Source organism: Tachyglossus aculeatus, chromosome 9, assembly GCF_015852505.1.
Source record: "Tachyglossus aculeatus isolate mTacAcu1 chromosome 9, mTacAcu1.pri, whole genome shotgun sequence".
In the NCBI taxonomy this organism is placed as follows: domain Eukaryota; kingdom Metazoa; phylum Chordata; class Mammalia; order Monotremata; family Tachyglossidae; genus Tachyglossus; species Tachyglossus aculeatus.
Genome location: NC_052074.1, coordinates 31,256,561 through 31,274,184, shown reverse-complemented (window position 1 = coordinate 31,274,184; position 17,624 = coordinate 31,256,561).

The window sequence follows — 17,624 nt, the reverse complement described above, 5'->3', positions numbered from 1 at the left end:
AATGATTCATTACACTTTATACACTAGCCATTTTGTCCACACATCTGAGGGATCTTTCCAACCAGTAACATCCAGGAATGGATAGCTTGGAAACTGTGGGAATTCTGGTGTGAACTCTCAAGAGCAAGGCAGTGGGCAGGTGTGGGAGGGAGGGGTGATGAGCAGATGTTCTGCTCCTTCATCTAGTCACAGTGCTCTCTTAATTGGCTCCCAGCTGCTCTTTGTTCATTGGTATCTATTTGCCGAGCACTGACCTATGCACTTGTAATAATAATAATAATAATAATAATAATGGCATTTATTAAGCGCTTACTATGTGCAAAGCTCTGTTCTAAGCACTGGGGAGGTTACAAGGTGATCGGTTGTCCCACGGGAGGCTCACAGTCTTAATCTCCATTTTACAGATGAGGTAACTGAGGCATAGAGAAGTGAAGTGACTTACCCAAAGTCACACGGCTGACAATGGGCGGAGCCAGGATTTGAACCCATGACCTCTGACTCCAAAGTCCGTGCTCTTTTTCACTGAGCTACGCTGCTTCTCTAATATAATACAATTGAGTCGGTAGAGACAATCCCTGCCCACAAGGAGTCTTTAAGTGCTATGAGTAAACAAGGAGTAGCTCCTTGAGGACAGAAACTGTATTCCCTAATTAATAAATCAATCCATCGTATTTATTGAGTGCTTACTGTGTGCAAAGCACTGTACTAGGAACTTGGGAGAGTACAACACAACGGTATAACAGACACTTTCCCTGCCCACAACAAGCTACCCAAGTGCCTAGTACAGTACAGTAAAGCCTTATTAAAAGCACATCACCTCCAAGACGCCTTCCCTGACTAAGCCCTCATTTCTTCTTCTCCCACTACCTTCTTTGTCACCCTTAAACTTGGATTTTCACCCTTTACTCACACCTCCCTCACATCCACAGGACTACGAACATATCCATGGCATTTATTTAGTCAGTATTTCTCACCCTCTAGATTGCAAATTCTTTGTGGGAAGACAACTTGTCTACCAACTCTGTTATACTTTCCCTAGCACTTAGTTCAGTGCTCTGCACACAGTAAACCCTCAATAAATACAATTTCTCCATGTGCAAATACAATACAATACAATTGTTTGATTGATAGATGCAGTGCTCTGCAACAAATGCCAATTATAACAATTCACTCCCCTATTGCCCAACCTGATTCACTCTGCCTCACTGCCTTCTCTTCCATCATCAACCCTTGCTCACTTGCTCACTTCATTTGTAAAAAATAAAATCTAAATACCTGTTCCCCTTCCTCACAGACCATGAGCCTGATGAGCCTGAATATCTTGTGTGCCTGGCACACAGTAAGCACTTAACAATAATAATAATAATAATGATGGCATTTATTAAGTGCCTACTATGTGCAAAGCACTGTTCTAAGCACTGGGGAGGTTATAAGGTGATCAGGTTGTCCCATGGGAGGGCTCACAGTCTTAATCCCCATTTTCCAGATGACGTAACTGAGCCCCAGAGAAGTTAAGCGACTTGCCCAAAGTCACACAAGTGACAATTGGCAGAGTCAGAATTTGAACCCATGACCTCTGACTCCAAAGCCCGTGCTCTTTCCACTGAGCTGCTTGTCTATACCTTAAAACCTTAATACAAATACTTTATACAAATACTTTAATAAGAATAACTATTATTATTATTAACTCTCTCTCCTCTATTCAATCTACGCTCCTCTCTCACTATAACCCCATTTACAGTCAATCAATCGTATTTATTGAGCACTTACTGTGTGCAGAGCACTGTACTAAGCACTTGGGAAGTACAAGTTGGCAACATTTACAAGTTTGGCACTCTCAAGTCAACTTAACCACTGTGACTCATTCTCCCTGCCTTTCACCAGCAACCTTATAGGTGAAGTTCTCTCCCGCTCTGTATCTGAGATAACCACTGGTCTCCCCATCTTTCCCATATGAAACCACATCTCCTCCAAGAGGCCTTCCCTGATTAATCTCTCATCTCCTTACCCTACTCTCCCCCACCCTCGACTGCCACTTCAGCACTCTCACACCACCGAAGCAAGCGGGTAGCACTTGGGCACACACTCCCACGCCCCAGCAGCACTTTTCGTTATGGTATTTATGAAGCGCTTCCTATGTGCCAGGCACTGTTCTAAGCACTGGGTAGAGACAAGCAAATCAGGTTCCACACGGGGCTCATGGTCTTATCCCCACTTTACATATAAGGTTTCTGAGGCACGGAGAAAATAAGTGACTTACCCAAAATCACACAGCAGACAAGTGTCAGAGCCGGTATTAGAATCCAGGTCCTTCTGGCTTCCATGCCCATGCTTTATCTGCTTAGCGACCTATCTTTGTGCTCCGTACTATTAGTGATTTGTTTTAGTGTCTCGGCTCCCCTGGTAGACTGTAAGTTCCTTGAGAGCAGACATAATAATAATAATAACTATAATAATATTTGTTAAGCGCTTACTATGTACCAAGCACTGTTCTAAGAGCTGGGGTTAATACAGTGTAATCGGGTTGTCCCACGTGGGGCTCTGACTTAATCCCCATTTTACAGATGAGGCAACTGAGGCCCAGCATACCCCTTCCCTCAAGAGTTTACAATTTCACCAGAAGGATGTTAAAATTAAATTATAGGTCCCCCTCCTACCCCTCTTCATCACCCCACCTTACCTCCTTCCCCTCCCCACAGCACCTGTATATATGTATATATGTTTGTATGTATTTATTACTCTATTTATTTATTTATTTTATTTGTACATATTTATTCTGTTTATTTTATTTTATTAATATGTTTTGTTTTGTTCTCTGTCTCCCCTCTCTAGACTGTGAGCCCACTGGTGGGTAGGGACCGTCTCTAGATGTTGCCAACCTGTACTTCCCAAGTGCTTAGTACAGTGCTCTGCACACAGTAAGCGCTCAATAAATACGATTGATTGATTGACTGATTGATTGGCCAGCCAGCCTATCACCGGCTCCCCGGGAAAAGTCCTTAGAGAGCTGCCTGAGTTATATGTATATATGTTTGTACATATTTATTACTCTATTTATTTATTTATTCATTTTACTTGTACATATCTATTCTATTTATTTTATTTTGTTAGTATGTTTGGTTTTGTTCTCTGTCTCCCCCTTTTAGACTGTGAGCCCACTGTTGGGTAGGGACTGTCTCTATATGCTGCCAACTTGTACTTCCCAAGCGCTTAGTGCAGTGCTCTGCACACAGTAAGCGCTCAATACGATTGATGATGATGATGATGATGATGATGATGATGTGAAGTGAGTAGTTTGGGTGGTGACCTTTCCCTCGGTATTCCGCTTTTCCTTGATAATAGGATAGAGGGGCTTGGGCTGCCCCTCAGGGTTCTGCGTGGGCACCTCCCAATCCCAAGGGGAAGAGGCTGGTTCCAGTTGTGGTAGAGGATCAGGATTCCCCTTTTCCTCCCCAAAGGAATTCTTCCCCCCCAGCCCCAAGTACATGACCCGCTTGATCTCCTGCTCAGTTACGGGAAGTTTCCTCTGTTCTTCCAACTCCTTAGCCACCCGGGGTACCAATTTCTGCTCCAAAAGGATGGCCTGTTGCATTTTTACCTCGGCTGCTGTCTGCAGTAAGAGGCATTTCATGTCACGTCCCATTTTCATAATCTGTGATTGCTTCAATGGCTTATTCACTTTATTGACTCTATGGCCTCCATCCCTCCTCCCTTATTATCCTGTTTGCTCCCTGAGGGCCGGACTGGTGTCTCCTTGTGACCCTGGGTTTACTCTCGACCTGGATCGCAGGGTTCTGCACCCAACAGACTCAATCTTTATTTTATTGAGCGCTTGCTGTGTGCAGAGCATTGTGCTAGGCACTTGGGAGAGTACAAGAGAAGCGGAATAAGTATGAGAAGCAGCGGAAAAGAGCCCAAGCTTTGGAGTCAGTGGTCATGGGTTCAAATCCTGGCTCTGCCAACTGCCAGCTGTGTGACTTTGGGCGGGTCACTTAACTTCTCTGTGCCTCAGTTCCCTCATCTGTAAAATGGGGATTGACTGTGAACCCCAGGGGGACAACCTGATCACCTGGTGTCCCCCAGCGCTTCATTAGCAAGCGCTTAATGAATGCTATTATTATTATTATTATTATTATATATTATATATATGTTATATATAATATATTATATATATTATAGTTATAATATATTATAACTATATTATAGTTTTGCCTCTAGGACGGGTCACTCCTGCCGCCACCGCCGGCGGTCCTGGGCGGCGGCCTGCAGCGCCGTTGCTAGGAGACCGAGCAGGGCGGCCTTCCCTTTCCTTTTCCTGATTTGGATAGCCTCCCGCCAATCACAAAATTCCCTCCCCAGATTGGCCGGATCCTCCCGGTGCTCCTCCAATCAATCAATCAATCAATCAATCAATCGTATTTATTGAGCGCTTACTGCGTGCACAGCACTGGACTAAGCACTTGGCAAGTCCAAGTTGGCAACATCTAGAGACGGCCCCTACCCAACAGCGGGCTCACAGTCTGGAAGGGGGAGACAGGGCACAAAACAGAACATATTAACAGAATGAAATAAATAGAATAAATGTGTAGAAGTAAAATAAATCAATAAATAGGCGCCATGGATTGAACTTCCCTTTCGGGAGGAATATGATCAATTAGCAATATTAGAGCTTCCCTGCATGGGAGGAACACAGTCATCCGTTAATCCCACGTGGGTGAGGTGGCTAGCTCTCACCCACGTGCACTTCCCACTCGGGAAGAATCCACTTACTTTCCCACATGGGAAGACATCATTCCGTTCCCCGCGCACGTGGTGGGCGGCTAGCTCTCACCATGTGCTCTCTCTACATAATAAATAAAAATAATAATAATAATGGCATTTGTTAAGCGCTTACTATGGGCAGAGCACTGTTCTAAGCGCTGGGGAGGAATCCACTCATGATTCCCATCAGCAGCGGGGTACCTGGATCCCATCCATGAGACACTTACCCATCCCACAGCCCTTGCCTCATTGTGTTGGTTGTGGTTGTAAAGCGGGCATCTGGCCTTCTGGGCAGAGAGAGACACGTGGACCGCTCCTGCTGCTGCGTGTCCTGGTGTTCTGACCCTTAGTACAGTGCTCTGCACACAGAAAGCGCTCAATAAATACGATTGATTGATTTATTGACCCCAAAGGTCAGAGGCGACAGGTATTTATTGCCTGTGCCCCTAGGCCATTCCAGCTTCCAGCCTCAGTCTATCCAATCTCTGCCCTCCCTCCCTCCTCCATACCTAATTTGATTGGCACGGGGGCAAGGGACACCTTCCGTATTCCCGGCTTGGGCTGTCAATCCTGCTGGCTCAGGTGGTCAAGAGAAAGCTTTTGACCTTGAGATGGCCGGTACCCCAGGGTCACAGGCGGGACACCTTCTCACCTCCTCAGGAGGGAACAGAGGATCATAGTCTTGAGGTAAGAGGGGTTTTTTTGTTGTTGTTGTTGTTTTTTAATGGCATTTATTAAGCGCTTACTATGTGCAAGGCACTGTTCTAAGCGCTGGGGGTATACAAGGTGATCAGGTTGTCCCACGTGGGGCTCACAATCTTCATCCCCATTTTACAGATGAGGCAACTGAGGCCCAGAGAAGTTAAGTGACTTGCCCAAAGTCACACAGCTGACAAGTGGCAGAGCCAGGATTCGAACCCATGACCTCTGGCTCCAAAGTCCATGCTCTTTCCACTGAGCCACACTGCTTCTCAACCTAAGAAGCCTAAGAGTTCCACTTTAGGTTCCAGGACAGTTACCACAGATTTCATTTATTTTCCTGCCTCACATCCCTGAGCCAAAGATCCAAATCCAGGTTCTTTACCTCCTGTCTTGCTACAGCAGTTTCCAAACAGTAATAATTATGAATATTATTAATTAATTATTGATAGTATTTGTATTTATAGTTTGTATTATTAATAGTATTTGTTAAGCACTTACTATGGGCCGACCACCCCCATAGATACAAGATAATCATCTTGGACAGAGTCCCTCTCCCACATGGGGCTCACTTTCTAGGGAGACGGAAGTAGGACTTAACCCCCATGTTTCAGTTGAGGAACTGAGGCACAGAGAAGTTAAGTGATTTTCCCAAGTTCACACTGCATACAAGTCGCAGATCTAGGATTAGAACCCGGGACCTCTGACTCACTGGACTGTGCTCTTTCCATTAGGCCATGTTCCATCTCGAAACACTTTGGATGAAATGGGAGTCATTTTAGAACAGTGCTTTGCACACAGTAAGCATTTAATAAATGCCATTATTATTATTATTTCAGAAAGCGAGGGACTGTCCTTTACACAATTTTCTTTTGTTTCCATGTTAGAATCCACTTCTTGTTTCTCCTCTTGTATCATCTTTGGTGACTGCTGTTTTTCTGAGCCTGAAATTGCCAAAGTGCTGGATTATCAGTACCTCTTCAAGCAGCATAGTTGACACTGATCACATATGTGGGTTTCATTTCACTTGGCAACCATTTTTCTCTCATCATGAGCGGAAACAGCTAAGGCCAAAATTTCATGCCTCATAGAAGTAAGTCTTCAGGGTAACAGCTGTCCAAACAGAATGGGTATTTCCCTATGCTAATACCTGGCTTTCCCGGGACTCCTTTGTTTAGGTAAAATCTATGCCACCTACCTTAATTTAGTTTAGGCCCAAAGCAAACCAAAACAATGATAACAATAAAAGTATGGTATTTGTTAAGTGCTTACTATGTGCGAGCATTGTTCTAAGCACCGGAGTAGATATAAATCAATCAGATCGGACACAGCTCCTGTCCCAAATGAGGCTCACACTCTTAATCCCCATTTTACAGATGAGGTAACTGAGGCCCAGTGACATTAAGTGACATGCCCAAAGTCACACAGGAGGCACGTAGAAGAGCTGGGATTACAATCCAGTTTCTCCTTACTCCCAGGCCCATGCTCTATCCATTAAGCCATGCTGCTTCTCGAAACACAAGTGCACAAGAGAGAAGTATTCAAATGACTAGGTGTACTTCCACAAATCTGCCAATAGATCCTTTATCCTTATTTTCGGCTCAAGCAGTTTGTATATGCGCCCAAATTTAGCATTTCATTCCAACCCCGTCCTATTGGGATTGCTCAGGATTGGGAATAATCAAGGGTATCGAAGAACATGAAAAACTCTACTTGGAAAGGTTGCCTTCAGAAATCAGTTTCAACGTTACCCTCTAGACTGTAAGCTAATTATGGGCAGGGAACATGTCTGCTAATTCTGTTGTATCTTACTCTCTCAAGTGCTAAGTACAGTGCTTAAGAAGCAGCGTGGCTCAGTGGAAAGACTCCGGGCTTGGGTTCTAATCCCAGCTCTGCCACCTATCAGCTGTGTGACTTTGGGCAAGTCACCTAACTTCTCTGTGCCTCAGCTACCTCATCTGTAAAATGGGGATTAAGATTGTGAGCCCCACGTGGAACAACCTGATCACCTTGTATACCCCCAGCGCTTAGAACAGTGCTTTGCACATGGTACGTGCTTAATAAATGCCATTATTATTATTATTACTATTACAGTGCTTGGCACATAGTAAGCACTCAATAAATACAATTGATTGATCAATTACAAATAGTCACTACAGATGGTGCTATAGAAAATCGTCATCCTTCTAGGGATTTAGTTGCTTCTCATCCTCACAATAAGGAATTTAAAAATAATTTCCACAGCCCCTTTTTGGGTGTCGTAGATCAAACCAACTCACACCTCCGTCTAAATGGTGTTTTGTGTTCTTGTGTAGGCAACTAAATTTATGCCTTAACACAGAAGCCAAATATGGCTGAGTTACTGTTACTGTGGGAACTATAACTGTGAAGTTCTTGCCTTAGCGTTAGAGTTTGATTGGGATGTGTGCAGGATATGACATTTATGTCTGCTTAAAAAATGTTACCTAGGCATCTTAGAAGGAACCTCTAGCACAGAAGACAATCAACTTAACTTAGAATCCCCTTCTTTTAAGACTCTTGGCTATAACTACGCCTGGAAGATTTCTCTGATAATTGCAGTTCATCTGTAATTTGAGGGCAATCCTTTCAAGCAGAAAGACATTGGCAATATCTTAGAGGGTACAGGGACTTACTAATTAGCAATCTTATTGGTTCCATGAAAATGATTCCATGAAGGGAAAAAGCACTATAATCAATACCATCACTTATTTATTAATAGCATGATCACAAAATGGAGACTGTTAATAATAGTATCGCAGGCATACCATGCCCTAAGCACTGGAGTGGATACAACACAATCAGAACGTTTGTTTTGTGCGGAGAATGTGTCTACCAACTCTGTTACGTTGTACTGTCCTCAGCACTTAGTACAGTACTCTGCACACAGTAAGCACTAAATAAATATGATTGATAGATTGATTGACTGAATATTATAGCACAGGCTTCTTGCATCTGATTTTTCATCTTTGGAAGCCATTTATTGACCTGCGTTTCACCGAAAACCCACACAAGGTGTAAGATACACTGAGGCAAATAATCAGAATGTAGGCTCAAACTCCAGACTCTTGCTAGACAGGTGTCCTCCCAATTAGGTAGTCCAAATGTCAGCTAGAAATAATCACCTGTATAAGCAGAGGTACAGATCTACCAAGCATCTTCTCTAGTAATAAACGCTGGGCACACTGATGACTCAAATGCCTTGCACACAGCTATCAGCCTTTGAATAATCACTTGCTCACTAGCTGGGTCTCAGTCTTAGATAGCAGCTCAGTTTCAACAATGGGAATTGGGTGTTCCCAGTGAAGGGGTTGGACATTAACCTGTCTAAATGAATAAATCTATATACCCTCTGCCTTCAGTGGGAGAAAACTGGAATGGAATGACTTAAATTAGGTCTATAAATAATTTTCAATCGTGCACCCTGAAGCAGCTGGAATAAAAGTAAAATCACCCAAGACCGGAAACCAGCTACATAAAAGAACACATGGTGCGGTGAGTTTTTCCCATGCCCACGTATGAAGCGGCCTGTAGTTTTGTGTTGATAGGAGGTTTATGAGGCAGCGGGAGAAAGGTACAAGTCCCACTTGGCCATGTCATGGGGTGGTCTGCCCCCAAGTTACAAAAAGGATACTTGAATTTCTAAGGAAGCTCAGCTCAGGGTTCCCAACTGTCCAGTGATATACGAGTTACTCCTCTAGACTGTAAGCTCATTGCGGGCAGGGACTATGTTATGGTTATGTTGGACTCTCCCAAGTGCTTAGTACAGTGCTCTGCACACAGTAAGCACTTAATAAATATGATTGAATTGAATTGGGAGGTTACAACATAACAGAGTTGGTAGACACATTCCCCGTTCAAAATTAGCTCACAATCTAGAGGGACTAGGCACAAACTAAGTCACATGAATGAAGTGAAAGCAGAGACGTGGCCTTATGGAGTCTTCTTCCAATTACCAATATTGCAACACGTCCTGCAACAAGCAGCATGGCCTAGTGACAAGAGCCCAGACTTGGGAGTCAGAGGTTGTGAGTTCTAATCCCAGCTCCACCACTTGTCTGCTGTGTGACCTTGGGCAAGCCGCTTAGCTTCTCTGGGCCTCAGTTATCTCATCTGTCAAATGGGGACTAAGACTGTGAGCCCCATCTGGGACAACCTGATTACTGTGTATCTGCTCAAGTGCTTAGAATAGTGCTTGCCACATAGTAAGAGCTTAACTACTATCATTATTATTATTATTAAAAGGTCCCCACTATAACACTCTTCTTCTAGTGCTCTTTCACAATAGCCCTATGGAATTTTAATGCTAGTCCAGCCCTCAGTATGGTAAATCTTGGCCTAAGGTGATGTATTTATTGCTGCCATAGCCCAAGATCCCTAAACCCCGCTCCCCAAATCACTTCCAGATCGTGAATCAGTTCCCTCCGTGTCCCTCTGAACTGCATCACTCCATTCTCACCCACCAGTTTTCCTCCTCCCTTCAGATCCCAAACTCAAGCCTTCCCACTTCCATCTCTCCCCAGCTCCCCCCTACTATGGTTTTCAATACCAGTGCCCTGCTCAAACCCCATGCCAGCGATGCCAGCAGCAGGAGGATGGGAAAATGTTGCCAGGGTCCCAGCTGAGACTCTCCGGATGGCCAGCCGCCTGGGTCCCAGCCGGCCAGGCGCTCTAAGTGGCAGGGAGCTGATTTGGTTTTCCTAAAATGTTGTGCCTCTGTGTACCACAGAGCAGATACAGGGAAGTGGCGAGCCTAAGAATGCAGTCCAGCACATAACACTCCTCCTACCTCACCTCGCTGCTCTCCTATTACAACCCAGCATGTATACTTTGCTCCTCTAATGCAAACCTACTCACTGCACCTCTATCTTGTCTATCTGGCCGCCAACCTCTCGCCCACATCCTGCCTCTAACCCTTATCACCCTCCCTCTTCATATCCAATAGACAATTCCTCTCTCCACCTTCAAAGCCTTACCAAAGGCTAACTTCCTCCAAGAGGCCTTCCCTGACTCAGCCCTCATTTCTTCTTCTTCCACTCCCTTCTGCATCACTCCATTTGTTCCCTTTATTCACCCCCACCTCAGCCCCACGGCGCTTATCTGTAAGTCATTTATTCATACTAATGTTTATCTCCCCCTCTAAACTATAAGCTTGTTGTAGGCCGGTAGTCGGTCAGTTATATCGTTATAATGTACTCTCCCAAGCTCTTAGTACAGCGCTGTGCACACAGTGAGCACTTAATAACTATGATTGATTGATTGGGATAGACAGGAGACAGAAGAAAACAGGGCTAGGAGTCAGATATCGCACCATCAGGATCCTAGCCAGGGCATGTGACTTGAACAGGAGCTGTGAGAGACCCTAGTTTACAAAAAATAATATTTGTGTGGGGACCAGGGAGCTTGGGAAAAGAAGGAAAGAGGGGCTATCCATTTAAAAATATCCCTAGCAATAGAGGAGGGGGACAAATAAGGAAGGGAGATAGCAGGGAGTCATCTGCGGTGTAATTTTTACTTATGAGAACAACTCAATCATCATGTCATCATGTCAGACTAGTTTTTGTATTTAACTAATCACATGTGTCTATGGGAAAACCATATACAGAATAGCCACATTTTCAAAGAACACATTAGGGGTTGGCTTGAGGTAGACCTGCATTTTTTTTTATTCAAGGCATTTGTTAAGCGCTTATTATTTATCAAAAACTGCTCTAAGTCCTGGGGTAGATATAAGTTAATTAGGTTGGACCCAGTCCCTGTCTCTCATGGGACTCACAGTCTATGTAATAATAATAATAATAGTAATTACAGTATTTGTTAAGTGCTTACTATGTGCCGGGCACTGTACTAAGTGCTGGGGTGAATACAAGCAAATCGGGTTGGACATAGTCCCTGTTCAGTGGGGATCACAGTCTCCATTCCCATTTTACAGATGAAGTAACTGAGGCACAGAGAAGTGAAGCGATTTGCCCAAGGTCACACAGCAAACAAGTGGCAGAGATGGGATTAGAACCCAGGACCTTCTGACTCTCAGGACTGTGCTCTATCCACTACGCCATGCTGTTTCTGTGTAGGGGAGAGAACAGGAGAACTGAGGCACAGAGAAGTTAAGTGACTTACCCAAGGTCACACAGCAAGCTGCTGGAAGAACCGGGATTAGACTCCAGGTCCTCTGACTTCCAGGACCAAGCTCTTTCTACTAGACCATTTTGCATCTTAAAGTGCTCTTTCTTTTTTTAAAAAAAAATGCTGTTTGACTGAAACCCCTTCTGCACCTTCATCTTAATCTTTCAAATATCTTCACAGTCGTGGATAGAGTGATTAAAACCTATCTCACTTGACATTGGTTAATGTCGTGCCTATTTAGCATAGCTAATGACAGATGTTTAGCAGATGAGCCCAAGGTGCCTTTTGGAGATTAAAATGTGAAAGATAGCACTTTTAAATTAAATATTTAAACACATGCATCTTCAATCAATCAGTAAATGGCATTTGTCAATCAACTGAATTTATCATTCAATGGTATTTATTGATCACTTACTGTGTGCAGAGCACCAAACTAAGCACTTGTGAGTACAGTATAACAGAGCTGTAGACAGGTTACCTGCCCACAATGAGCTTACAGTTTATAGGTGGAAAACAGACCTTAATGTAAATAAGTAAATTATGGATCTGCTCATAAGTGATATAGGGTTGGGAGTAATATCTTTTAAATTAAGTATTTATATATGTAAATACAAATATCCAATTGAAAGTCTCTCGTTATAGATACGTATGCACATTGCTATTGTTAATGAAATTGAATTGTGTTTTTACATATTTTTATTACATTTATATTGTTTTAAGATCTTATTTCCTTGATTTGGGGAATACAGGAATGCACTTTATATAATTTCCTTTCAGAAACTATACTTCATTTAGATCTCTTTTTCTCAATGCCCTATTTCATGGACCCGATTAAGAGGGCAAACCAGCAGGTGGCCATAATCAATCAGTCAATCAATGAATCAAATTTATCATTAATTCATTCAATCGTATTTATTGAGCGCTTACTGTGTGCAGAGCACTGTACTAAGCGCTTGGGAAGTACAAGTTGGCAACATATAGAGACGGTCCCTACCCAACAGCGGGCTCACAGTCTAGATAGGGGAGACAGACAACAAAGCAAAACATATTAACAAAATAAAATAAATAGAATAAATATGTACAAATAAAATAAATAAATAGAGTAATAAATATGTACAAACATGTATACATATAAACAGGTGCTGTGGGGAAGGGAAGGAGGTAAGTCGGGGGGATGGGGAAGGGGAGGAGGGGGAGAGGAAGGAGGGGGCTCAGTCTGGGAAGGCCTCCCGGAGGAGGTGAGCTCTCAGTAGGGCTTTGAAGGGAGGAAGTGCGCAGAGCACTGTATTGAGCTTTGGGGAGAGTAAAATATAACAAAGTAATCGAAGTAACCAATCTATCAACAATATTTTTGAGCACTGACTGTGTGGAGAGCACTATAGCCAGGATTTGGAAAGATGTTGCATGAGTACAGTACTTACTCTGGGCCTTCAAGGAGCTTACAATCAAATGGGAGAGACAGAGAGTCACAAAAGTACGTATAGTTAGGAGGAAAAAGAGAGATACAGTTGGATGGAAAATGAATATGGGCATAAGTAGTTGAGTACCAAATTTGATGTGTACGTAACTGCACACATTCATTCAGTCGTATTTATTGAGCATTTATTGTGTGTAGAGCACTGTACTAAGCGCTTGAGAAGTACAAGTTGGCAACATATACAGACGGTCCCTACCCAACAGTGGGGTCACAGCACTTGCCATGGTGTAATGGATAGAGCACTAGCTGGGGAATCAGAAGGTGATGGGTTCTAATCCCCACTCCACCACTTGTCTGCTGTGTGACCTTTGGCAAGTCACTTCTCTGGGCCTCAGTTACCTCATCTACAGAATGACTGATGATTGAGATGGTGAGCCCCATGTGGGACAGGGACTGTGTCCAACCCAATTTGCTTGGCTCTACCCTAGCACTTAGTACAGTGCCTGGCACATAGTAAGTGCTTAACAAATTCCATAATTATTATCATTATTATTATTTTGGAGTGAGGTGCTCACTTGCATTCCCTGGCGTCTGACATGTCCTAGATTATTTTTGTGGGTTTGAGGGCCCCTGCTTCTCCCCAATACTTTCTACCACTTCCACTCAATTGAAAGCTCCTCTCGTTTGAAAGACTCTTGAGGGCCAGGATCGCATATACCAACTTTAATATACTCTTCCAAGTACATAGTAGAGTGTGCTGAATACAGTAAAAGTGCTCAACAAGTACACTGATTGATTTCTCTGAACTCCTCACGTCATTCCTCCCTTACATACATATCCTGCTTTTCCCTCCCCAATTCCCCTCATCCATCTACCTTCTGATACATACCTAGTAGATAAAACAGTATGGCCTAGTGTAAAGGGCCCAGGCCTGGGAATCAGAGGACCTGGGTTTCTAATCACAGCTCTACCACTGCTCTGCTGTGTGACTTTGGTCAAGTCACTTAACTTCTCTGTGCCTCAGTTCCCTCACCTGCAAAATCGGGATTCAATAACCTAATCTCCCTCCTACTTACTCTGTGAGCCCCATGTGGAATCAGTGCTTGGCATATAGTAAGCTGTTAAATACCACTTTTACTATTTTGGACGGGGAACGTGTCTACCAACTCTGCCGTACTGTTTTCTCCCAAACACTTAGTGCAGTGCTCTCCGCATGGTAAGTGATGATGATGATGGTATTTGTTAAGCGCTTACTATGTGGCAAGCACTGTTCTATGTACTGGGGGAGATACAAGGTAATCAGGTTGTCACTTGACAGAGTGCAACACAACAATATATTCCCTGCCCACAACAAGCTTATGGTCTAGAAGGAAGGGTCCCAGGTAGAGGCCCTTCTCTTTCAGGTTCAGTATCCACTTTTCCCATCAATATAATCAGCAGAGTCCTCGCCATTCTCCTGCCTTTCCCAGCTAAAATGGAATGAATGTTGTTTGCATTGTTTTCTTTTTAGCCTTTGATTTCTCTCCTCTCTTTTGTTCAGCCTGTGTAGATAATGTTCACTTCGTGTTTGCCTAAAGTAGGTCTCTGTCTCTAGCATTAGCTGCCTACCAACTTGTTCAAAACCAAATTCTCCTGGGTCTAGCAGGAAGCAAGGTCTCCGACGCATAGAAAAGTTAATGTGAATGCCACCTTCAGCCACGGCTTCTGTGAGAACTAACAGCGCAGCAGGACCTGTGCCTGGACAGGCCTGGAAGAGATTTTCCGTTTGGCCTGTCCTGTCAGCTCCTCACAAAACAGGCTACTCACCACTCCTCCTCCAACTCCCCTGGGAACAGGAACAGAACAGGAATTTTTAGATGGTTCGGTTTAATCAATCACCACTTCTAGAAATGTAAATCAACTGCACGCCCTGTTTGACAGCAGGACACACCTCCCTGTACTCCCCATAACACAGAGGCCTCTATTTTATTAATTGATTTCTACCAGCCTCTTCCATGAAATTATTTTTTTTATTCCAGAGTGCAAGAGAATTGCATCCTCCCTGTCTCTCTGGCTGCCCCTTCTCGGTCTTCTGCAATGAAGAGGAGAGAGGGAGTCAGGGAGGGAGGAAGGGAAGGTGAGAAGAAAGGAAGAAGAGAAGAGGGAAGGAAGGAAGAAAAATGGGAGGACGGGAGGAAAGAACGGAGAGAAGAAGGGGTTGAGGGAGGGAGAGAGGAATGAGACTGCAAGAGAAGTGCAGTAACAGCACTATACTCATTATTTGAGAGAGTACAATATGATAATGATAATTGTGGTATTTGTTAAGTGCTTACTATGTGCCAAGCACTGTACTAAGCACTGGAGTGGATACAAGTAAATCAGGTCAGATGTAGTCCCTGTCCCACATGGGGCTTACAGTCTTAATCCCCATTTTACAGATGAGGTAACTGAGGCACAGAGAAGTGGAGTGACTTGTCCTGCAGCAGGCAAGTGGGATAGCTGGGAGTACAACCCAATCAGAAGGACTCCTAGGCCCATACTCTACCCATTTGACCACACTGCTTCTCATATAAGAGAACTGGCAGATGCATTCCCTGCCCACAAGGAGCTTACAATCTAAAGGAGGGAAAGACATTAAAATAAATCACAGATTTGTGCATAAGTGTACTGGGGCTCAGGGTGGGGTGAAAAAAGGGTATAAATTCAAGTGCAAGGGAGACACAAAAGGGAGAGGGAGTAGAGGAAATGATCGCTTAGGAAGGGCCTCTTGGAGGAGATGTGACTTTAATAAGGCTTTGAAGGTGGGGAAAATGGTTGTCTGTTGGATAAGAAGGGGGAACTGAGGCAGGATGTAGGTGAGGGGTTGGCAGCAAGATGTTCACCTCAAAACGGTTGGTCCGGAACCTACAAGTCCTGATTCATTTTGCTCAAATAATAACAGTGATATCTGAATTGTAACTCAAGGAGCCATAGGTTAATATTTACTGTAAATTGCCAAGGAGGAGAAGGAGTGATAGCGTTTATTAACAAATGGATTAATGGTATTTATTGAGCACTTTGTGCCGAGCACTGTATTAAGGATTTGGGAGAATACAGCAGAGTTGGTTCCTGCCTTTGAGAAGCTTACAGTCTCGAAGGGGAGACAGTTATTAATATAAATAAATTATGGATACACAATTACATGTCGTGGAGCTGAGGATGGGGTGAATATCAAGTGCTTCAGGGTAAAGATCGAAAAGCATAGGTGAGGCAGAAGCATAAAGGAGTAGGCATATTTGCGGAAGGCCTTTTAGAAGAGATGTGATTTTAATAAGGCTTTGGCTTTCAGAGGGCTCACAATCTAAGAATATAAGATGAAAGAGAGGAATGGCCACAATCACATAAATTTTGGCTTCACCAACATTGCCCTCTCCTGCTTCTCCCCCCATCTCTCTGGCTGTCCCTTCTCAGTCTTCTCCAGTGAAAAGGAGAGAAGGAGTCAGGGAGGGCAGAAGGGAAGGTGAGAAGAAAGGAAGGTGAGAAGAGGGAAGGAAGGAAGGAAAATAGGAGGATGGGAAGAAAGAATGGAGAGAAGAAGGGGTCGAGGAAGGAAAAGAGGAACGGGAGAAGGAAGGATGGAGGGAAGTACAGGAAAATATTATATAATATATAATATAATATAATATTATAATAATATAATATTATAATAATATTATATAATATATAATATGCAGTGTGATATCTAATATATAATAATATATAATATATAATAATACAAGAGAGAGAGAGAGAGAGAGAGAGAGAGAGAGAGAGAGAGAGGGAGGGAGCTGCCCTTACTTTATTGTATTAATCACTGCCGGAGGCATTATCAGAAATTCACCCTTTCAGAGTCCAGTTACTGTCATTTTGCCTCCTATTTACAACTGAACATTTCAGATTATCAGTGGAACACTTTTAAAACATAAAATAGAGCAAATGGGTAAGTGGACGCTAAGATGATGGATTGTCCTGAAGCCAGAAGATTCTGGTTTATGGAGAAGGAGATTCATTCATTCATTCATATTTATTGAGCACTTACTGTGTGCAGAGCACTGTACTAAGCACTGTGGTGAGAACGATATAACAATAAACAGATGCATCCCTGCCCACAATGAGCTCATGGTGAAAGCTTGTATGTACCTAGGTGATGGTTATAAGGGTGGAGAGGAAAGTCTAGATGTATGAAATATATTACAGAGGAAGAACTGACAAGAGTTAGAGATGAACTAAATATGGACGGGAAATAATAATGATAATAATAATAATGATAATAATAATGACATTTATTGAGCACTTACTATATGCAAAGCACTGTTCTAAGCACTGGGGTAGATACGAGGTAATCAAGTTGTCCCATGTGGGGCTCACAGACTTAACTTGAGAAGCAGCGTGGCTCAGTGGAAAGAGCCTGGGCTTTGGAGTCAGAGTTCATGGGTTCAAATCCCGGCTCTGCTAATTCTCAGGTGTGTGACTTTGGGCAAGTCACCTCACTTCTCTGTGCCTCAGTTACTTCATCTGTAAAATGGGGATTAAGATTGTGAGCCCCTGTGGGACAACCTGATCACCTTGTAACCTCCCCAGCACTTAGAAGAGTGCTTTGCACATA